The sequence below is a fragment of the Harmonia axyridis genome, chromosome 7, assembly GCF_914767665.1.
Source record: "Harmonia axyridis chromosome 7, icHarAxyr1.1, whole genome shotgun sequence".
Taxonomy (NCBI): domain Eukaryota; kingdom Metazoa; phylum Arthropoda; class Insecta; order Coleoptera; family Coccinellidae; genus Harmonia; species Harmonia axyridis.
In genome coordinates this window covers 4,227,562-4,253,151 of record NC_059507.1, presented here as the reverse complement: position 1 = coordinate 4,253,151, position 25,590 = coordinate 4,227,562, and the positions used below count along the sequence as shown (strand labels likewise).

Genomic DNA, 25,590 nt, shown 5'->3' with positions numbered 1-25,590 from the left:
TTTCTGGACAATTGTTAATGCTTTTCTTGTATGATATTCAAAAACTACGGTTTATACATGTAAGTTTCTATATTGCTGCCTTTGTTGTGAATTGAATGAATCGTACATTATTGTGAGACAAAATTAGACAATTATAGCATGGTAATTTGAATTATTACCATATAAAGGGAGTTTTTTTTAGAGCTATAGAACTTTAAATTGCAATAAAACAACGATGGATTATTCGATTGACATGAATTTTATTTATCCGCAAGATAATCTTGTGGCATTACATTTTAAATATGATTTCTGCCATATGACCGCCACGGCTGGCTCGGATGTAGTCCAATCTGGACGTCCAATTTTCGATTACTTTTTCCAACATTTGTGGCCGTATATCGGCAATAACACGGCGAATGTTGTCTTCCAAATGGTCAAGGGTTTGTGGCTTATCCGCATAGACCAATAACTTTACATAGCCCCACAGAAAGTAGTCTAGCGGTGTTGAATCACAAGATCTTAGAGGTCAATTCACAGGTCCAAAACGTGAAATTAGGCGGTCACCAAACGTGTCTTTCGATAAATCGATTGTGGCACGAGCTGTGTGACATGTTGCGCCGTCTTGTTGGAACCACAGCTCCTGGACATCATGGTTGTTCAATTCAGGAATGAAAAAGTTAGTAATCATGGCTCTATACCGATCACCATTGACTGTAACGTTCTGGCCATCATCGTTTTTGAAGAAGTACGATTCCACCAGCCCATAAAGCGCAACAAACAGTCAGTTTTTCTGGATGTAACGGTGTTTCGACATACACTTTAGGATTAGCTTCACTCCAAAAGCGGCAGTTTTGTTTGTTGACGTAGCCATTCAACCAGAAGTGCGCTTCATCGCTAAACAAAATAAAATGGACGTAGTGCGCGATACGTAATCCGCACAGAACCATTATTTTCGAAATGAAATTGCACTATTTGCAAGCGTTGTTCAGGCGTGAGTCTATTCATGATGAATTGCCAAACCAAACTCAGAGTAAATCACTTGACAGCTGTTAAATCGGTCGCCATCTTGAACAGTAATGCCAACTTAAAGTTATATACCTCGAAAAAAAACACCCGTTACAAAGTAGTATTGCGTTTTCCCCTGAACTCAAGCGACGCACCACTGCAATCCTAAAGTATCATCTGAACAATAATGCCATCATTTTCGCGGCATTATTTACCAGATTTGTGAACGACCATCAGAGAGAAAAAAATCAAATAGAATCCTTACTGGAGCTCGACTCCAACAATCCTGAAAAATGCGTCGATTCGCCATAGAAAAATGTCCGTGCTGTAATACCATATTTCACTCCACCGCTTCTACAGCTCTCGCGGAAACTGTATTCGCCCATTTAACCGGACATGATTTGGCTAATGATAAAATATTGTCCCATAGGATAATCATTTTTCCGGGACCGTACGTAGTCGGAAAATTGAATCCGTTCACAGTTTTCCGCCCCTCAATGCTGAGGCAATCCACTTGTTGTGCCGAGCACGTAACGTCACTGTATGTTTATCGGCTTAAAATGAAATATGCCTTATTGCTTTCATTCGAACTAGGTGGCCTATGGGCTTAGTAAGAGGATGAGGCAGGTTACACTGTCACGTGGGTGTCCTGGTTCCAACTTATGCAATCAAAATGTTTATAATAAATAAGATGGCTGATACTTGGTAATGAATTAAGAAAATACAAAAAGAAAAAGAAGTACAATTTCAAGTATGTAATAATATCATACGATATTAATTATCTATTTGGTTAATGTATCAGCAAAAATGACTACCATTTCGTTTGTTTGTCATCTTGGGTTGAGTTATGCGGTACTGATGATCCCTAACAAGGGTGAAACCGGTATATCGCTACTCTCCCTTGATGACATGCATTCTCCTTGGGTTACTTTCGATTATGATTCCTATGTTATATCGTGGAAGTCTTCTGTTTGACAACGGTTATGTTGTTGGCATTTTTGCTGATATATTAACCAGATAAATAATTAATATCGTATGATTTTATTACATACTTGAAATTGTACTTCTTTTTCTTATTTGTATTTTCTTCAAAATGTTTATTTCTATAAAATTAAACACAAATCCTAGGCTCCAATAGTTTTAGGAATCATGGTTTGTATTCTATTCTGGTTCTATTGGTAAATGATGTTCTGATGTACAAACTAGTAGTGTTATTCATAAGGATTCACAGCTTGGCTTGATTTTCAAGCTACTTGGCTTGAGCTTGACTTGATTTCAATTGAAGCTCATGCCAATCATATCAAGCTATTTGATTTTTAGCTGTTTTATGTAGTGTCACATCAATAAAAAAATTATGAAATGAGAAGGAATTTATTTAGGTAGGTAAACAGATTTTTCAGAATGAAAAGCTAAGATGAATCTTCCTGGAGAAAAGGCTTAAAAAAATTTGGGAAACGTTGGAGCACATGCATCACTCTAGCTAAACGATGACTATGTTGACAAATGAGTAGAATTGAGTCAAACGTTACAAGCAATTTGTTGATTCTTATTGTGTGTCAAGTGTCCACTTATTAATGAATGTTCTTACCTATTTGATAAATTCACTTTACCACTTATTTAATTATACCTGAAGCATAATAGCTTATGCAGTTCAATATCAGCAAGTAGTTCAATTTAATGGAATTAAAGGTGTCATCCTATTAATCTATTTTATCGGTGACAGGCGGAGATATTTTCTAGTTCAGCGCATCGAGGTCAATGAACCGCCACATTTAGCATGAAGATACACCCAGGTAATCAGCTGACATTGCTTAATGAGGGAGATTTAAACTGTTCCCCTAACACTAAAATGTATTCATCTACCTTTTCAGAGATTGTTCATGGGGAAAATCATTTTGTTCCAACGCAGAATAACCTTCTTCCATGATTTGATTTTGATATATTTCGAAATTAGAATCTTCTTCTAAGAGGAGATTTTTTGATATGTTTCAAAAATTCCTGTCTTCCCGTCAGTGCTTCCTTATTGTTATAAATGGGTACATATTCTCCGAGTGATACCTACGAAAAGCTTTCCGAGATGAAACTTTTTCCATTAACATAGAAACACCAATCCAACTTATAAACGTTGCACTTTCTCACTTCAGGTCCTACGGAACCCGATTGAAATTGCTTCTGCTAAATACCGTCAGGACTTCTTAAGGGTCCTTTCAATTCCCAATACAATTGCAAAAGTTCGTGGGTCTCCTAACGATCGTCTCATACAAAAACTTCCCCTCCACTAGATAAATGAGTTCAAAAGTAAACTAATTTAATAGCTACGTGTTCCTGGGCCGAGTCCTGATAGCTACGACTAAAGAGTTCATTCAGCAGGGTCCTAGGACTCCGAGAGGAAGGGAAAGAAATAATAAAAACCGATTTACTCAACTAATGGATGTAGGTCGCAGAGAACCTCTACTTTTGTCCCTAGTGAGTGGGTGAATTAGGGGAATACGTGGTCCACTGCAATTAGTACCCTTCATTGATTGAATTATTTTGTTGTTTCCAATCCAGGGTCATTTTTACGGTTAACCTGTGGGTTCCTAGAGGCCAAGGATATGGCTGGAAGAGTTATTACGAAAAAATCACTGAAGTGATGAAAAATCTTTTGTGTTCATCGTTCGATGCACGTATACCAACTGACAGAGAAAGTGCAACACCCAGAAGGAGCTGTTTGAATTTCAAGTTATTTTTGGTTAAATATAGATAGTATAGCAAAAAGTAAATGATTGAAATTTGGAGAAAAAAAAGAAGGGTTTACAATTTTTTTTCTATGAATTTGTTAAGGATTTGTATTGTCCACTGCGATTCTCTATACACTCTCCAACACGTCTCGGCATTGATGCAATAAGATGGTATATTTCTTCTAAAGGGATACTATCCCAAGCTACCTGTATTTCATGTCTCAGAGCCGCCAAAGTCCGTGGGGGCTCGGGTAAATTTCCAAGCCTTCTACCCATGATGTCCAAAAATGCTCTATGGGCGAAAGATCGGGGGCTCTGGGCTGGGCGGCCATGGCCAGCCACATGGGTCGCTTCGAAAAAGTTTGAACTAACTCTGGCAACATGAGGTCGGGCATTGTCTTGCTGAAATATTGGATTCTCGTGCCGGTTAAGGTGAGGGAGAACATACTACTCCACTATTCTTGAAGGTAACGCAGCGCTGTCATGTTACCCAAAATGAAGACTAAAGGTGACCTACTTGCATGTGCAATAGCACCCCATACTATAACGCCTACTGTCCGGTGTACATGACGCTCAACATTAAACTGAGGTTCACGTCTTTCTCCCCGGCGAGGTCTAACCCTTATTCGGCCATCATGTGCACCCAAGGAGAATCGAGATTCATCAGAAAACACGACCTGATTCTACATTCCAATGTTGACGATCTATGCACCACTGTAATCGTTGCCGGCGATGCTCAACCCTCAGAGGTGACACAAGATGAGGTCGATAATGCTGCAGTCCAATGTCAAAAAGACCTTATCCGGCGGTGAACCGTTCGGACAGTTACAGGTTGGCCTTGTTCTCCTAACTACTCATCAGTCAAAGATCGAGTTGTTGCAAATCGGTCTCTAATGGCCATAGACGACGATCTTGAACTTCATTTGTGCCCCTTCGACGTCCGGTGCCTACTTTTCTTCGATTTTGGGCATTATCAAACCACGCTTGACAACATCTCTTTCGAATCCACTCAGATGGCGATAAATTCCGCGTACATGTGCTCTACATCGACATTGGATCTCCTCGAACAGATGGTTTGCTGTAAAATTCAAAAAACGACTTCAATATTTAAGTAACAGAAATTGTTTACATGAAAAAACCATCAAGATTCTTTTCTCCAAATTCAATCATATACTCCTTGCTATACTATCTATGTTTTATCAAAAAAAAAAAAACTAAAATTAAACAGCTCCTTCTGGGTGTTGCAGTTTCTTTGTCAGTAAGTATATATAATTTCAATTTCATTTTGAACATCAGGATCGATTCAATTTCATCTTTCCATAGGGTTTTTCGATAAGAGGTTTCATTTTGAATAGCCCGCTTTCTGGATAGCTGTCCATTTTGGAGCTGTCAGTCGTTGTGTAGCACCTTCTCAGTCTAAAATAGTGGGACAGGTGGAAAAATTGTTTTTCGAAAAAAACATTTTCGATCTTCTTCCATCATTTTTATCGTTGGTGAATTATTGAGCACTGAATTTTGGAGATCTTGTAAATTTTTCCCTAAAATTTGCTGGATCCACAATAAATGTAGAATCATCTAAAACTCTAAGAAGATAACATTTTAAACTCTGTGCACCTTGCAACAAACGCTTGACCTGAAGATTCCTAGTGCCCAGCCCATTTTCATCCAAGTCATGAAAGACGGGAATGTTCTTTATCTGACATTTCAGAGATATTCCGTAAACAAAAGGTCATAATTCAGATAATTGGCATCTAATACAGATTACAAAGAGGTCCCTCCCCTTTGAAACGGCCAACAATTTTAAGGTAATGGGTACAGGCGGCATTCGATGAAATTTTATGGCTTTTATAGCATGAAACTTCAGATAAGTAGCGTTCAGGAGTTGGATAGGTACTACAAAAGGGTTGAGCGTTTCAAGATGAGGTCATTGCGATTACATGATCAATAGGTGGCTTGATAATGGAAAGGGCATATTGAACCGTTAGAGAATTCATTTAAATGGTGTACCTTATCATTATTGGCTGGTGATGACTCTGAAATATGCAAATGGGTATTAGTGTTGAAAACATGGTAAATTTCACGCAATGGTTATTAATTTCCACTTATCTCACCTTATATTATGGTTATTTATTTACCAATGGCTTTAAGTAGATGTTTATGATCCAAGAGCGACTACTTGTTAATCTGAGAACATCTGGCCCTAGAGTTTTCAAAGTTCCATTGATGTTCGGTGTCAAGAACTTCTGAATATTATAGATACTCTTTTAGATGAGTTAGAGTTAGTTCTTTTGGTAAATGTTTCATAGATAAAATCAATAATAAGAGAGTTTTAACAATTATTGAAGGAGAATGTTATCTTTTATTGATCGTATGCAGACGTATATTTCACTGCTCTAATATAATTTCATCGCACAGTTGAGGTGTTGTGATTTAAAATCTGGAAAAGTAGATACCTGTTGTAAGTACACTTCTTATAACATTTTTGTGGTTGCAGATTGTTCCTTGAACGATTCTGTCCGCTCTTCTTTGGGCGTGATTTCATTGTTTGTTTACCTCAGGATTCCTTATCATTAAGTCGAACATCTGACTGATGTTGGGAGTTCCCTCGATAAGGGAAACCACACACTCTCCTTCAAATATCCCCTGATTGTCTCAGCTGTGTTTTTTCACCTATTCCATCCGTGGCCTTTTTCTGTCTGTCATATTTGAGTCTCCCTGACGGGCCACAGAGGAGTGAAGCGTGTGTCCTTGTTTTTTTTTTTTTGTCCTTTTTTTCCCTTTCCTTTTGATTTTCACCTGATTAGCAGTTTTTTGCGGTGGCTGGTGGAGTGTGTTTCTGCTGCAAGCAATCTTTCGCGGAAAATTGAATTCATTGAAGGTACCTGTGGCGGAAAATTTTGGACCATTTCGTCAGGTTAAAATTAATTATTTCAATGGCAGATGATTGGAACAAAGCTGTAAGAATACTGAAGGAAGAAATTATCAAAAACAGAAAAGAAATTAAATCCGCTATTGAGGCGTCGGAGAGTAAATTACTGTTGAAGATAGAGGAACTTAACCACCGAGTGAACAATTTGGAAGCTGAAAATGCAGTCCTCAACGATAAAATAGAAGCCTTAGAAATAACCACAAGGAAAAATAATATTATTATATTTGGGTTAGAAGACTCTGAAGAGGTGTCCCCTTCCGGTATCTGTAAAAATCTCAAGAAACTTTTGAATGTTGATGTCCATACATCGGACTTAAATAATCTCTACAAATTGAGAACGCAAGGAAGAAACCCACTGAAGGTCGAATTCGTTTCGTACTTGAAGAAACTCGAGGTCGTAAAGCGGTGCAGAAAGTTAAAGGGAACTGGCATTGGAATTTCTAACGATCTTACCTATAAACAGAGGTGCGAGAATAAAATCCTGAGAAATTACCTTAATAAAGCAAGACAAAACCCGAATGACAACTCATACATAAAAGGCAGCAGATTGTATATCAATAACGTAGCGTATACTGTTGGGGAACTAGAGAAAAACGAAAAAAGCTACCTAGAAGAACGAAAAGCAAGCAGTGCTCCACCAACGCCAAGGACACGTAACTTTGACGAAGTGTTACTGCAGGGTGCTCAGCCCGAAAAAGAAAATATACCAGAAGAATCGAAGGAAGATAAAAAGACACCTATCAATACTAACAGAAACAGGAATCCACCAAAGGCAACTGCCGCCCCAGCAGAAAAAGATAGGCTCAAAAGTTTAAGATCTGGTTCTTCATCAGGTACTCGCTCCTGAGATGGTGAATTTAAAAACCAGGACTACTGATTAGACTGTCCTGCACAAACTAGCGTACAAGTAGCTTAAATAAAAATGAATGAGTATATTAGAGACTATAAAGTGGATCCTATAAGCACACTAGTGGTGGAAAGTCATGAGGGACCAAAAGTAATCCTTGAAAGCAAGAGCGAGTTGACAATTTTCCATACAAACATCCGCAGTATGGGCAAAAACTTCGACGAGTTTCAGGCATACATGTCTCAATTCGAAAATCAATACCCCATATCTTGCATTATTTTATCTGAAACTTGGAAAGTGCATGATATTAGTTTGTTTGATATGCACGGTTACAACAGTGTATACAATGGCAGTCCCCTGAATAAAAGTGACGGCATTGTGGTATATATTAGGGATACTATTCGTTCCACTTCGAAACAAATTAACTTAGGTGAAACACAGGCAGTCTTTACTGAATTTGACATTTGTAAGAAAAAAATCTCGATACTATCGATCTATCGATCACCATCGACCTCAATTCAGATGTTCAATGATAGGCTGGAACATTTTTTGAGTAATGTAAATGTGGAAATATATGACCAATTTTATATCATAGGTGATATCAATATAGACCTTATGGATGATAGCGATGAATTAACTCAAGAATATATAAATTTGTTATCTGAAAAGGGATTCGTATCGCTCATTAATACCTCTACTAGAGTAACTCATACTACCGCTACCTGCTTGGATCATGCATTTGTGAAAATGAAAAATGAGCGGTATTCTGCAGATATAACTCCAGCTATCATCAGAACCAACATCACCGACCATTACTCATTAATCTTGGGCACAAATATCACTAATACGATAAATAAAACCCAAAAAAATTACTTGACCTATGAAATATTAAATAAAGATAAACTTCAGCAATTAATACGGAGAGAACGGTGGCAGGATGTTTACACCTCAGAAAATGTCGAAACCGCGACTGATGCATTTGTCAAAAAGCTCCAAGACTGTATCAGGGCCGCAACAGCAACAATTGAGAAAGCAATGAAACCAAGAAAGAGAGAATGGATTACAAATGGACTCATAGCTTCGATAAAACAAAGAGACCAATTGCGTCAAAAGTCTCTCAAATTTCCCGAAAACCAGACCCTAAAAACTGAATATAAAAACTACCGTAACAGACTAAATTCACTTATTAGAAAAACTAAATTCAACTTTTATAAAAACAAAATAATCAAAAATTCCCAAAATTCCAAAGAAATGTGGAAAACAATAAAGGAGTACGCAGGAAACGATCCCAAACGGCAGAATATTGACGGCGTTGAACAGGAGAACGGCAACCTTGTCTATGATAGGAAGGATATTGCTGAATGTTTCAATGTTTATTTTGCGAATGTAGGCAAGGACTTAGCAACAAAACTAAAAAATCATGGAATAAATGAACCCGCTACCAGAAGACAATCTCAATCAATGTACCTAGCTGAAACAGACCCATCTGAAGTGACAGGAATAATTAAAGAACTAAAATCCAAAAAGGCACCTGGCCCAGATAAAATCACTAACGATATTTTGAAGTCCATATCTGAACATGTAGCACGACCCCTTTCCTTCATAATAAATAAATGTTTTGCAACTGGTGACGTCCCTACTCACTTTAAAAACGCGATTATCATACCAATCTACAAAAATGGTGACAAGAGAAAAGTCAACAATTATAGACCTATATCACTAACTTCTACAATCTCTAAAGTATTTGAGAAAATCCTAAAATTGCGAATGACAAACTACCTCGATAAATACAAACTGATTGCGCCATCGCAGTTTGGTTTTCGAGATAACCTATCCACTCAAGACGCCATTGCTGCTATCTCCTACCAAATAAACCAAGCAATGGACAAGAGAAAAGCGTGTCTAGGAATTTTTATCGACTTAGCGAAAGCTTTCGATACTGTTTGCCACAAGTTGCTGTTGAAAAAACTGGAATGTTTGGGTTTTCGAGGGTCTACCTATAGATTACTGGAAAATTTTCTAACCAACCGCAAGCAAAGAGTTCGGATAGAAGACGATGTAAGCAGTGAAATGGATATAACTTATGGCGTTCCTCAAGGGACTGTGCTAGGCCCAGTCCTATTCATAATTTATATAAACGAAATACTCACTAGAAAAAATTCTGGGACTATAATTTCATTCGCTGACGATACGGCGATTATATATACTGGAGAATCATGGCGACAGGTACGAGAAACAGCTGAAAACGATCTAGAGAAGGTTTTCGAGTGGTTCAGGTGTAGTGTCCTCACAGTAAACGTAGAGAAAACTAAGGTTGTACCATTTACGTCATACGAGAGTAATTTACCTAATTACGATACCCTCACGTTGAACGGTGTGGGTGTCCCATTGGAGAGATCGGTGAGATATCTGGGGATCTGTGTTGATTCGTTTCTTAGATGGGACGTACACACGGCCAATGTAGTGAAGAAAATCCGTGGACTGATATACAGATTCTGGCAGTTCAGGAAATTTTTGGGGTTCACTCATCTCAAGATCTTGTACCATGCTCTGGTGGAATCCATCATTCAGTACGGTATTGTTGGCTGGGGAGGCATTTTAAGTTGTCATCTGAAACCATTAGAGGTACTCCAAAAATGGTTCATCAAAATAATCCTGGGAAAACCGAGAACTTATCCAACCGACCAACTGTTTTCTGAATCCCAACTACTCGATTTCAGACAATTGTTCTGTAAGAATATTCTTCAGTTCATTTCTGAGAAAAAAACATATATCCATTCAGCGAACCATGAATATCCCACCAGAAACAACAAAGGAACCAATATGTTCATGCCCAGGGCAAATAAGTCGGTTGGCCAGAGATGTTTCTCCTACCTTGCTCCTCGTTTGCTCCGCTTGTTGCCTGATGAACTTCAAGGAATCAATTCAAAATCATTATTTAAGAAAAGACTGAAACTTTGGCTTCTGAATACCGATAAAGCAAGAATTCATAGCATTATCAACTGCTGATTCTATATATTTGCTGTCTCCCTTGTATCCACTTCGTCGAAACCCTTCCGAATGTGTCTACATAAAGAGGAAAAAATGGTTATCATGTTTTCTTGTTGAGGACTGTAAAACTGGCCGATATCCTGTAATTTTGTTTGTGACGTTACTTATGATCATATATATATATACATATGTTTTTTTTTTTTTTTGTTCTTTTTAAACAGAACTGTTTCCGTTGAAAAATTTTGAACAAAGCCTTAATGGCATGCTGTGTCCCCTGAGGAGTCTTGAAACCATGGGAAGAGATGGAGGATGGAGGTGTGCTCACGGACAAGTTCTTCAATGAACTTAAGTGAGTTCATGTTTCCATTTTTCATCTTCTGTGATTCCGTATATCTGTGAATCCCGACCATTTATATGTGATACTGTAATCTCGAGATCATAGATTGTTGTTTATTGGTTTTATTCTATTTATTTTGTTTGCTTGTAGTGTTTGAAATTAGAACCTAGAATTGTATGTAACAAAATGCTGGATAAATATTGTTATTGTTTTTATTATTGTTTATACGCTGTTTTACATGTATTTTGTGAGATAAGTATGAATAAATTATTATTATTATATTATTATTAGATGAACTCAAAGATATGAAGCTGATAAGAAAAAGAGAAGAAGGCTTTTTCTGGTCTATAGAGAAGATGAAGTTGCAGTATATGGAAAAATATATAAGGCAAAGTTCCTTGTATCATCGCAAAGTATGTGGCTTTGCGTGATTCTGAAAAATATATAGATTATATTGCCTGCGTCGAATATCAGCAACTCTTCTGGCAGGAACTGAAGCCAATATGATTACTCTTTAACACCATGGTGGTTACAAGAATACGTTTGTTGCTCAAAGACAGTATATCTTCAAAAAAAAGGTTCAAGAATGCTTGCAGGCTGGTTAACTGATGGACATTGGATAGCAGTTTATCTTGAAAAAAAATGGCGTTTCAAGAATGCTTGCAGGCTGGATAATTACCGTCATTATCTTTTCTAGATCTTGTGACTGTATCGTCAGCGTACCTTATGCTGTTTGTTATATCATTGTTGATCATGATTCCACCATGAGCTTCCTTCAATGCTTATCTAACAAGGATAACAAGGCACAGCCATGTGGGACTGTTCTTTCGATCTATATCTTTCGTTGTTGTTCTTTCGATACTGAAGTATTTGGATCATTTTTGAAGTGTTTTGGTAATCCATAAAACACACAAATACCTCCATGTCTTCATGATGGTTATTGAATGGACACTACCACATCATTTTGCAATTAATTATACTCTCCTGGGACAGTTGATGGGCAATAGAAACCTCCATGTTTCCCTCAAAACGAATTATACCACATCAACCCCGGTGATAAGTTGTAAGGGGTGATGTTGAAAGCAAACTGTGGAGTGTTTCAGTTAATGAAATGTCCCACCAAAACTCCACCCTTGCCACAATAATTGCTACACACCCAAGTGGCAGGGGTGCGATGCTCATCAGCTCATCGTGCATGTGTATTTATGGAAATTTAAGAACTGCAGGATGATGTACAGCCGCATAAATTCCATTATTACGGTTTACATCCCTCCAACTCGGTCCTCGAAATGGAGAGCGGGGGCAGCGCGACGTTCTGGCAGCATAAAATATCACGAAAGAATTCATTCGCATTCTTTCCGGCTCAGTGATACTAACGGAATTACGCCATTTTGTTTTACGTTCTGAGGTTGATGTATCGTTGAGGGTGGAAGGAAGGAGCAGAACAAATCTTATTCTTGAGATGGAGGGGATACAATAAATAAAAAACTTGCCATTGGCATAACTGCAAAGTTGTAACTCAGTCCTAGGTCTAACCAGTAAAAACACATTTTTTTGGCAAAATTCGATTTTATTATTCAACATAGTTGCCTTCGAAGGCGATACGGTGATTATAAGGATCTTCCAATTTTTCGATAACATTTTTGTGGTACGATTTGTCTTTCGCTTCAAAATAGTTTCGGCGATTACTTCTTCATTAGCGCTGAATTTCTTTCCAGCGAGCATTCTTTTGAAGTCTGAGAACAGGAAAAAGTCGTGTGGGGCCACATCTGGCGAATACGGTGGATGCAAAAGGGATTCAAAGCCCAATTCATACAATTTTGCCATTGTTTCCATTGATTGTGACACGGCGCATTGTCTTGATGAAACAGCACCTTCTTTTCCTTCAAATGGGGCCGTTTTTCAACGATTTCATCCTTCAAACGATCCAATAACGCTATATAATAATCGCTGTTGATGGTATGGCCCTTTTGGAGGTAATCAATGAATATTATACCTTGCGCATCCCAAAATACTGATGCCATAACCTTACCAGCTGACCTTTGTGTTTTTTCTCGCTTTGGATTCGGTTCATCGTGTGCCGTCAACTCAGTTGACTGTCGACTGTTCGGAGTGAAATGATGGAGCCATGTTTCATCCATTGTCCCACATCGATGCAAAAATTCAGGTTTATTGCACTTAAATAGCTTCAAATACTGCTCATAATCATTAACACCTTGTTGCTTTTGATCGATCGTGAGCTCGCGCGGCACCCATTTTGCACACAGCTTTCTCATGTACAAATATTCGTGAATGATTTGATGTACACGTTCAGATGATATCTTCACAATGTCTGCTATCTCGATCAACTTCACTTTACGGTCATTCAAAATTATTATGTGAACTTTTTTGATTTTTTCGTTGGTGACAGCCTCTTTTGGACGTTCACTACGTTCGCCGTCTTCGGTGCTCATTTCACCACGTTTAAACTTAGCATACCAATCAATAATGGTTGATTTTCCTGGTGCAGACCCTGGAAATTATTCATCAAGCCAAGATTTTGCTTCAACTGTATTTTTTCCCTTCAAAAAGCAATATTTTATCAGCACACGAAATTATTTTTTCCATCTTTTCTCAAATAACGAAAGTAGCTACACTCACAACGCAATATCTCACAAACTAATGGTCGGACTGGTGCCAAATTTTGACACGTATCGTTTGAAGATTGGTACTAACTAAAAATCATATGGATTTAATACTAGCACCGCCATCTGTGCATCAGACCGAGGACTTTTCAATTGGCATAATACTATCGTAAATGTTATGACATAGAATAAAATGACATCAACTCAATAAATCAATATTTTAGCAATAGAACAAATCTTCTAATATAAAATATAACATTTCTAAACGCAACAAACCATCTGGCATTAATAGGAAGGAACCACATAAAAGATTCAAATCCTCGTTTATGCCGTATCACAGCAACATGCCGCCGAGTCTGACGAAATTACAAATTAGGCCCCAACTAAACTATTTGCGAGTAGGATGAAGAGAGAGCAGTTCCTCTCAAAATGGGAGTTTTATCGCCGCTCTTGCCATATTTCACTCGAATGTCAGCCGTAGTCGTTGGATAATTTGTTAATGTCATCCGATGCCGAAAGAATTTTGACCGGTTCGTAACATATCGTTTTACAGGTCGGAATGTTACACTTTGACGCCAATGACGGCGCCAAAATGAACCTGTTTCAGCGAACAGATGGAATTTTAGATAAGGGAACAATCAGAGGGCAGGAAATAGGCCAATTTATTGGGGGGATACAAATAAATATGGTACGGTTTGGCGAACTATTTCTTTGCGTGTTTGGAAAAATTGCGTTTGTTTATGTTTGGTGAATTTTGAGCCGTAAATGGATTGAAAAAATTGAGTCAAATTTTGATGCCGAATTTATGGCGTTTTTGATTTGTTATTTTGAATAATCAGCATTTGGAAATGATCGTTCTGGGATGTGTATAGTGAAAAAAAAATTTAGAAAAGCACTGATTCGACGTCAAGCGCTTAGGAATTCATTTAATTTCATTCGTGCGACTTTTGCACTATTGGAGACCAAAAAACTGTATCCCCAAATACAGGGGGTTGCTTAAATTGGAAGTACAAATAAAAATATCAGATTCCTTGAATCATTTCAAGAGAAGAAAAAGTTTTAAACATATCCCCGCAAACGCTTTGTTTTCGAGATACAGGGTGTTGAAGTTCGATTTTTTTCTCATAGCTTCTTCTCTCCATAAGAACACAGGCCAATTGAAAAGTCCCGGGCTACCAAAGTAAAACACATTTTTTTGACAAAATTCGATTTTATTATTCAACATGGTTGCTTTCGAGGGCGATACAGCGATTAAAGCGATCTTTCAACTTTTCGATAACATTTTTGTAGTACGATTTGTCTTTAGTTCTTCATTGGCTTGACATTTTTTTCCAGCGAGCATTCTTTTGAGGTCTGAGAACAGGAAAAAGTCGCTGGGGGCCAGATCTGGCGAATACGGTGGATGCAAAAGCAATTCGAAGCCCAATTCGTGCAATTTTGCCATTGTTTTCATTGATTTGTGACAAGGCGTATTGTCTTGATGAAACAGCACCTTCTTTTCCTTCAAATGGTACCGTTTTTAACGATTTCATACTTTAAACGATCCAATAACGCTATATAATAATCGCTGTTGATGGTCTGGACCTTTTGGAGGGGGTCCATGAATATTATACTTTGCGCATCCCAGAATACTGATGCCATAACCTTGCCTGCTGACTGTTGCATCTTTCCACGCTTTGGATTCGGTTCATCGTGTGCAGTCCACTCAGCTGACTGTCGATTGGACTTCGGAGTGGAATGATGTGGCCATGTTTCATCCATTGCCACATATCAACGCAAAAATTCAGGTTAATTGCACTTAAACAGCTTCAAACATTGCTCAGAAGCATTAACACGTTGTTGCTTTTGATCGATTGTGAGCTCGCGCGGCACCCATTTTGCGCAGAGCTTTCTCATGTACAAATATTCGTAAATGATAATATGATGTACACCTTTAGATGATATCTTCACAATGTCTGCTATCTCGATCAACTTCACTTTATGTAGTATGTAGTTTTTTCGTATCTACTACCGATTTCGAGATGAAAATTTCAAACAAGTAATCCCCAGAAAAATCAAAATTATTATAAAATCCAGTTAGTGAGCTGTGATGAATAAATAAATTATTATAAGTTGTGGTACTTATTTACTCAATGCGTAGCGATGAATAATAAAACTTTGATAAACTGGTATAATCATCACAAAATATAGAACTACAAGAAACACCCTGTATAACGAAAACAAGGCGTTTGTTGGTTTTATGACTTTTATTCCTTTGAACCTCTAATTTAGCAACACCCTGTATACAGGGTGTTCGTAAAATAAAGAAAGAGTGTGACAAACAGCAGGGGGTGGTTCTTCATGAAAAATTAATGACAGTTTGTTATACCTGGTGGCCCACTCCAGACGCGGATCTCATTTGTTTCATATCTAACCAAAATGTGAATTCTGTCGGTTTTGTGGTGATGGATAAGGTTTGAAATTAATATTTTACATCTAAACCAGTGGTGTTGCTATAAAGGGGCAAGGGGGCCCAGCCCCCCCTGAAATATCGCATGAGCCAAAAGAAATACAACATTTATGTTGAATTCAACCTAAACTAGATAGACCTGGAAATCATGCCTCTCTATTCTTGAAAGCTGGCGTCGTCACTGATATAAACGTAAAAATTCCGCTCAAAAATATCTACCGACCCAGCATAAATATTCACGAGGCGCCACTGAATATTTTCCCAAAATCTCGAAGCACTTACATTTCAAAAGTCCTTGTGAGCTTCTCCTTCTACAGCACATATGATATTCTAGGTTAAAGTTCGCTAGTTTGATGCGGTCAGGTTGACAACACTGTATTTAAGGGCGGTTTTGGTCCTTTGCCGAGCCCGCCATAACCAGCCCGCTTGGAACGCATTCATTCTGCTTGTCCCCTAGCAGAAGGCGAAATTTCCATCATTGAGAGTCCCTTGCGTAATGGTATGAACAACGTGATACGAAATAAGATGAGTCTGGGCTCTAATTTAATATTCCGGTAGTTTTGAACTGGGTATTTCGAGTAGTGTATCTGAATCACGTGTAGGTAGGATTGAATTATACGCCTGTCCCGAAAACTATTGTATTTCTAACCCAGTGTACCTACACGGAAGAAAATACTGAATCCCCATTCGAGGATAGCAATTTAACAATTTCTAAATCTTCCCATAATACGCTCTATCAGTGATGACGTCACACACCGCCATTTAAGTTCTCCTGTCAGTGTTCGGAATCCAAACAAACAAATTGTCATTTAAATTAGTACAGTGTCGTTGAAGAAATTGGCTTATTTTGATAAATAAGATTATTTAAGGAACGATTTTACTATTAATTGATAGACAGAAGGCACGAGATTAATGCCAGTAAGTTCGAACTTGAAGTTCAACTAATAAATACGGCTTTTTACAAAATCTGTGGAATGATACAGGATTCAAACATACTGGTATCGACCTCGTTCCTTCTGTCTATCAATTAATACTGAAATCGTTCGTCAAATACTCTTATTTATGAAAATAAGCCAATTCCTTCAACGACACCGTACTAATTTGAATGACAATTTATTAGTTTGGATTCCGAACACTGACAGGAGAACCAAAAATGGCGGTGTGTCACGTCACACTAATAGAGCGTATTAAATGGCATAACTTACTGAATACAAATGACATTAGAAATGTCAAAAAATAGAAGTGTTGCCATTATAACCATTGAATAATTCCTATTGGAGAACCCTTAGAATAATAAACGTAGATAGAGGGAGCATATGTCAACTATCACATTTGACATGAAGCGCGCATAAATGGAAACATATCAGTGATACGATATTTTACTCAATTCGCGAGTTTCTCCACAAAGAACGCACTTCTTATGTCCCATAGTGAATCAACGTTTCATATCAACTCGAAATATATTGAAATAAATACCTAAATATATCAGAAATTCAGAAAACAAACTTCGAGTGCGCCAAACGACGTGAAACAACCGATGACACTAGGAGAGCAAAAGTTGGCAAACCTTGGATTTCAGCAGGTAGATACAGAAAATAATAAATATTCTGCTTATTATAAATTCGACAATAAGGAAAAATATCGGATTCCAAATATTGAAATTTGCATACTTAATCGGGAATCACTCAAATAAATATATTTCATTCAATATAATATACATTCATAACGATATAGTAAAATCGTGGTTTTGAAAATATATCACAATCCGACAACGTAATCTAACCATGTTGGGAACATGTAAAATTTGCGTATACTCCCTCTATCTATGTTTATTATGGAGAAAACCCCAAATATTTCCACTGAATTCGAAGCGTTGTTTCAGCTAACACCCTGAACACTTTGAGTTCCATACTATCAAGACTTCTCTCATTAATCTTCACGTCAATTTCTGACATGTTCAAGATCATGTCAAGGAGCTTCCACTTTTTGAAGGGGAATGTATTGAGTTTCTTGTGTCTAATGGAAAGAAAATGTGACCCTGGAGAATCTAGGCGAGAAAGAGTCATTAGTTATCTTCTGAAATATTTTCTTTGAGTCGTTATCATTCTAACCGAAAAGTAGGACATGGTGGAAAGTACTTGAATTGGACAGGACAAGATAAAACGCAATATAGTTGTTTGTTGATTATTGATTCTTGTTGAAGAATTGATTGTCGATGTTCAAGCCTATTTCGAATTCAAAGACGAACGGAAAAGGTATTGAAAGGTTGGAGGAGGTTTGGAGTACTTACAGGGTGTCCCGAATTAAATGCTCGCTGATAGCATCTTGAGAACTGAAAGGAATCTTCAAAGACTCCCTATTTTTTGTTCGAAATAATAAGATATCAAAAAAAAATCATAGATATCTTGATTCGTTCTCGAGGTACAGGGTGTTTCTGAAAAATGACTGTATCTAATATTTTGCTATATCTTGGTTTCTGTTCGAGATATCCGAAAAAATTCAAAAAACATTTCCTTCAGTGATTAGCGATTCACGGCTTGGATTGATTTTCAAGCGTATATTTATACAAACAATAATTGAATCACTTTAAATCATAACAAAATAAAAATAATAAAAATTAAAGTTTCTTAATATTGAGAAACCTCCAGGCTTTGGTTGATTTCATAATTATCTATCCAGGATCTAAGACACATGAAGCATCTTATAGATTTGTCGACTAACCTTTTGCGGGTTTTTGTAACTGTAAGAGCAGCTCTGTCAACAGCAGCTGAAGATGCTGACGTTGATAAAAAATCTTTGGCCATTTTGGCCAAGTTTGGAAAGATATTTCTGAAACTACCATAATCTACCGATAGATTCCATAGAAATGTGAAAAAATACAAATAAAGTCACACTGGCGAATGCTTCAGTCTCTCGGCGTTCGAGGAATCCCCTTATTTAGTCTAAGCGCGCACGAGATTGCAAAAATACGCCGTGCAACGCGTGCATATCAAGTTCAAGTGATATCAAGTAGCTTGATATCAAGTCAAGCAATAAATATCTAAAATCAAGTCAAATCAAGCTCAAGTATGTAATTTTTAACGAGCTTGATTTTCAAATCAAGTAGTTGGTTAAAATATCAAGCTAACTTGGCTTGATGAATCCCTAGTTCTCTAACACCCGATTGAAGGAAAATAAATTGAAATTTAATGTTCCATCAAAATTTTAATCCTCCATCAAACGGCGCAGGTAACCAATAGTCTCCTTCAACTGGAGGATAAAAATTTTAATGACGGCATTAAATATTAATGAACTTTTCTGCAACAGCAACAGGGTGTTAATCTTATAGTTCCTGAGATGTTATCAGTGAGCTTCGAATTTGGGAGACCTGTAGCGTGAATAATACTATTTTGACAGCAGTTTGGTTATGTTAAGTCATTAGGCGTGTCAACCCCTTGATAATCTGCTTACTTATTGCGCTCAAGTTGGCAAGCTTCTATTTGTCATTCATTACCCTGCATAACCACAGTAATGTATCCAACTTGAAGCGGCTAATTGTTACGTGCTAACAGTTATTCAACGCCCCATAAAAGCACTACATTATCACTCCGAAAGATTGCACCTCCCCGTCAGTCAGCATCTCCCCAAAAGGCATCCCGATCCCCTGACCTATTGACAGTCTAGACACTCTAGACAATATTAATTCCACCTGTTAACTCGCCTCGCAATACCCACCACTGCACCTCCAAAAACGCACACTTCAATTCCCAAAGGTGGCTAACGCCAACCCCCTACGTCCTGCGCCTGCGTCCCTCTACAATATCATCCCTTCGCGAGTTCGTTCTCCGAAAATTCCGAACAGTCCGAAAACTTGCAGTAGGCTAGGACCGTATCACCGAATCGTGCACGATCAGTTTGTCGTCTGACTTCGGAGCGTGCGTTCCACCACTGACGGTATCGGGAAAGGAACACGTTGATTTTTCCGTGGAAAACCGAGGGAAATTCATTGATAGTGTCGTGTATTGTTTGGGATTTATTTTTTGTTATCTGCCGAGTTTCTGCTAATTTCAGGTGTGTATAAATTGCGATAAACTTCGATTAGGTTGGATTTTCATTGGAAGCATCTGGGAAAACTGTAGCGTCGCTATTGGCGTATTATTTTTTGTTTTTATTTGGTTGGTGTTATGTCCGATAGCTTGGTAGAATTGTAGAGGACTGTGTTTGCGAGCGTATGGAGCTGGAGCAACAGCTAATTATTTAAAATTATTATCTAAAATTGCGGTCAACAGTTATGATTTACGAAATGGGGCATCAGGTTGAAGAACAAAGTGTCTCCGGTACAAATCTCAGCTTTTCACAGGGTCCTTGGTGCGGGATATAAGCTCCAATTTTCAGATTTCAAAAGCGGTGTAGATAATACACTAACAGAAAGTAAACTGATTATCTCTATTTCAGTATCGTAATGAGTTTATTACAGTTCTAAGAACAGTGCTGTAATGAACTCGTTAGAGCATCGTTTTCAGATATGTTTTTCGTTTTGTGGTTGTATATATTGTCTTCCAATCCTACCAAATTTCAACAAACGGCAATAATTTTCAATATAAAATAATTTGGATATAGTATAGTTATTTATAATACAAGTGCAGAAGGCATTGATATTATTCCACGAGTTCAAAATTCAAAAACGAGCCACGAAGTGGCGAGTTTTGGAATGAACGAGTGGTAGAATGAGCCTTCCGTACGAGTATTATACATTATTTTCTCTAATTCATTGCATTTTCATTGAAATTAATGAAATATTTCCATAAATATAATTTAGTGATTTTTGCATTGAAAAATGTTGGTTGGCAGAACTGATTTCTTTAAGGCAATTTGATGAATTGACAGATAAAGCCGTAGCGGAAAGTTCGGAGTGCCAACATAGAATAATAAAATATAACCATGAAAACTGTGCGTTTCTGATATATTCTCGCACGATTTTGTTCTACAAGATGTGGAAGAATGAACGGAATAACCACAGAATTAGAGAAACATGATTTCCAACATTATTCGCAAGTTCTCTTGAATATGGTGGTGTTAAATCGATTTCGTCAGACTTAATTCACGAATTTAATGCGTAATTGTAAATTATTTCGAAATTCGAAACGTACGATTCATATTCAAATTCCGTAATCTGTCAATTTTCGTAACAGTCACACCAACTGCCAAGATACAATACAAAAATCACTAGGTTGAATAATCTGAATTTTTCATTGAATTTCGAAAATATTTCACAAAACTTGACTGAAATAGAGGAAATATCGCCTAATACTCGTTGCAGAAGGCAATTCCAACACTCTTGCGTTCGAAAAGTCGCTCCTTATTCCCTCATTTTCATATTTCGCATTCGTGTTGGAATAGGAGCCCATTCTGCAACTCGTTTTAGAATATACTGCTCGCAGCTACGATACTCTATCTTATATTAGTTCTCGACTTACGACTCATTAAGTTCTATTCAAAATTCTCTAAGCATCATCGTTTTTTCTTCATTCACTTTTTTGATTGTTACCACTGCTTTTTGAGCGGTTGTACCCTGAACAGGTCGCTCTATCATTTCTTATCAAGGTATGTCTGTAATTTTCGATTTTTTAACCGGAAATTATATAAAATGATAAGGTTGGACTCTCTAGGATGAGGAATCCGTTATCAAATTCGATGTTTGGATAATTAAATTTTACATTTCATGAATTATAATTAATTTTTCATTGGGATTGTTGAGAAATCAATAAACCAATACAATTTTCAATTACGAAAATTGAGTACAATTCTTGAAATATCAAATTTAGTTATCCCAACATCGAATTTTAGTTTCTTTCTGTGTTTTCCGGAAGTCATAGACACAGAAATTACGGTTTTTCCTCATTTAAGGTCTTTTCTCGATAACTCCTAAAGTATTAGTTTTAGGTAAAGGGGTTTGCTTGAGTAACCCCCACTATTTTCGTAGGTAGAATCGACTGAAATAATAAAAAATGTAGGTTCTAATTTGAAAATCTTGAGTTTTGATGAATTTGAGTTGTTCAAGTTCATAATCTCCTCATAAACACCCTGTACATTTCTTGTCCAAACCGCAAACAGTCTGATAATATTACGTATTTGCAGATTTGAAAAAAAAAATTTTTTTCGATAAAAGCTTTTTCTGCCGAAATATTCAAAAAAGTGTGAGTCCTCATCGCCACCATTTTTTTCATTAGAATCCCATTAACTCATGAACCGTTGAGTTTTTACCCAAGGTATGTCATATTGCCGAAATCGTTATCATTATCAAAAAACTATCTAAGGACGCAATAATAAACTAGGTGTGCCATTTAAAATAAGGAAGTAGTAGTATATTTCCGGTATAATCAGAAGTTGTAGAGATCTGAAAATATTTCAGGAAAAAAGATCATTGTCTCAAACTCCAATATGCAAATTTTCAGCTCAATATTATGATTAGTTTTCCATAAACGTCTAGTAGGCCATCCCGGTGAAACACCCTGTATACCGAATAAATGAACAAGCGCTCAAAACTCAAGCACTTTTTTTCTAGAATTTTTCCATTTCATGTTTTGGCGCTGAATTTACCTATGTTATGAAAATTTTTTAAACTCTTCATTGTTGCGCATTCACTGCTTCCCCTTCCTATACTTGTTAATTAAAAGAAAATGGTAACTCATTAATGTAACAATCCAAACTCCTTGCAAACATTAATTTGAACGCATCTCGAGGGACCACAAAAAACACGATACTTACTGAAAAACAATATAGCTTGTTATTCTCCTTTTGGGAAAATCTCATTAAGAGAGAGTCCGGATAACTATATCATAAAAAGACGAATTGAATGCCGTCGCCCGACAATAAACTTCCAAGACTTTTGCTTGTGATCTTGGCGAGAAGAAAACGTCACATCTCCGAAGTAAAATTGTACAACTTCGGTGATTTGGAATTCCTCAGGTGCTCTAAGAATTGGACTGCGCGAACAAATATACCTGCTAGTTCTCGAAGAGTCAATGCGTCTATTCATGCTTGAAAAGGTAGACCATTCTTTCAAAGTTGGCGAACGAATTCCTTTTTTGATACAGGTGTCAGGTATGATGCTGCGAAAACATCGTGGGAAATTTTTTTATGCTTTGTTCGTTAACGTTCCAATATTTAAATTTTTGCGCGGCATATGTCATTTTTAGTAAGAGAATTTTGTCCTGAACATAAACTATCAAATTTGACATGAAGCGCGCGGAAATGAAAACATATCAGTGAACGGTATTTCACTCAATTCTCCACAAAAACGCCATTCTTATATCCCATAGTGAATCAACGTTTCATATTTACTCAAAATATATTGAAATAAATACCTAAATATATCAGAAATTCAGAAAACAAACTTCAAGCGCTCCAAACGACGTGAAACAACCGATGACACTAGGAGAGCAAAAGTTGCCAAACCTTGGATTTCAGCAGGTAGATACAGACAAAAATAAATATTCGGCTTATTATAAATTCGACAATTAGGAAAAATATCGGATTCCAAATATTCAAATTTGCATATTTAATCGGGAATCACTCAAATAAATATATTTCATTCAATATAATATATATTCATAATGACATAGTAATATTGAGGATTTGAAAATATATCACAATCCGACAACGTAATCTAACCATGTTGGCGACATGTAAAAATTGCGTATACTTCCTCTTTCTGTGTTTATTACTCTATGAGCATAACCTACTGAACACAAATGCCATAAGAACTCTCAAAAAATAATACCCATTATACGCTCTATTTGTGTGACGTCACACACCGCCATTTTTGGTTCTCTTGTCAGTGTTTGGAATCCAAACAAATAAATTGTCATTCAAATTAGTACGGTGTCGTTGAAGGAATTGGCTTATTTTCATAAATAAGAGTATTTGAGGAACGATTTCAGCATTAATTGATAGACAGAAGGAACGAGGTTAATACCAGTAAGTTTGAATCATGTATCATTCCCCAGATTTTGTATAAAGCCGTGTTTATTAGTTGAACTTCAAGTTCGAACTTACTGGCATTAATCTCGTGCCTTCTGTCTATCAATTAATAGTAAAATCGTTCCTTAAATAATCTTATTTATTAAAATAAGCCAATTTCTTCGACGACAACATACTAATTTGAATGACAATTTGTTTGTTTGGATTCCGAAAACTGACAGGTGAACTAAAATGGCGGTGTGTGACGTCATCACTAATAGAGCGTTTGGCCATCATAACAATTTGAAAATGTATAATTCATTTTGGAAAAACTTTTATATTATGTTATCCTTGAAGAAGGTAGCCTAACCTTCAACTCCCACATTCTTTCGAAAGAATTCGCTCCATTCCTCTCGAATACCACACGCAGAATCTTCACCGCATCCAACGACAATCCACAAAAAAAAAGGCTATTATAGAACCAGGATGAATCTGCGCTGGATCATTATAATTCCAGGTGGTTAATGAAGCATGGGTGTGTCGACGACGTTAGTGGAGAACCTGCTTAATCTCGGAAATTCCTGAGGTGAACGTAAATGGCCACCGTAAAAAGAGGATATATGCCAGGTAGTTCGACGACTCTAACATTCTATTTTGTTTGTGAAGCGGCATTCTGGACCGTTCTTTCTAGATCCCCGTGTGACATAATTCTTCGGGTATAGCCTTGGGGGCCACAAGGTCGGTCGCACGATACAAATAACAGCGAACAAAAGAGGTCCCCGTGAGTCATCGTAGGAAATCCAAGGTCGTAGGAGTTTTCCGAAACTGCGCAAACGGTTGCGAGTGTATGCAGATATAAACACAGCAGGAATCGTATTGGAATATCTTATAATACCTTGCGTGCGTAAAATCTCCCCTTAATTCTAAAATTTTGCCTGTGGTAATGCAGATTTCTAATCTCTCACAGTGTGAACCTTCTTTTGAGTTGGTCGAATGTTTATTTCAAAGTCAAAATAGGGTCAACTTCCTCATTTCAATTGGACTCCATGTATCAATTGCACGTTCATTTTGTGTACGCTTCCTAAAGCTATTCAGATTCTATTCAGAATTGACACATATGTTGAAGATGCTCTGCAGAATTGTAAAGGCGGTCTAGAAAAACAAAAGGAAATTGTTCTGATCAGTCTTACTACTTCTATTGAATCACGTTTTAATAATAAGTTGATAATAGGAGATGTCTTCGTGAATTTATCTGCTATCTGACAGGAGGTTTCGTGTTTTTGTTTATGACAAAAGTAGCAGCTTCAAAAGGTTCAATAATGGACTTCCGCAGGGATCGGTTTTGCGTCCTATACTTTTCAAATTTATACTTGTTTGATATCCTTGTTACCTCATCTGAGAAATTCATCTATGCAGATGATAGTGCTAATGTTTTTCGTCATTCTGATTTCGAATTAAAATTTAGAAATTATGAAAAATTATTTTCTAGAGTGGCTTTTGTGTTCTAATCCGAACAAAACAGAAGTGGGGTTCTGATGCCAGCACTCTTCGTACACAGCTTTAGCCTTAATTTTTTCTGCTGCTGAATACTGTGTGGTTCAATAGTGCTCATGTTCATAAAATGATGCACAGCTTAATGTTTTTATGAGAATTATCAGAGGAACTATTAGAACTACACCTTTTTTTACATTGGTTACCAGTGCTATAACATATACTTCCGCCTCATATTCGTAGACAGGTTGTAGTCAAGAAATCTTGGGATAAATTT

The 25,590-nt window shown here is 37.1% G+C and overlaps 1 protein-coding gene across 8 annotated transcripts in view; it reads left to right on the top strand.

Moving 5' to 3' along the window:
- LOC123685490 (apoptosis-stimulating of p53 protein 1) overlaps nt 1–25,590 on the top strand; it is a 262,820-nt gene that overhangs the window by 191,910 nt on the left and 45,320 nt on the right. Inside the window, exon 1 of one of the 8 annotated variants that reach the window (XM_045625200.1) lies at nt 19,784–19,931. The exons of the other annotated variants lie outside the window; for them this stretch is intronic. The gene's annotated coding sequence lies outside the window, so the exon portion shown is untranslated. Of the gene's footprint in view, nt 1–19,783; nt 19,932–25,590 lie in introns of those variants that run through there. 8 annotated transcript variants of the gene reach the window in all.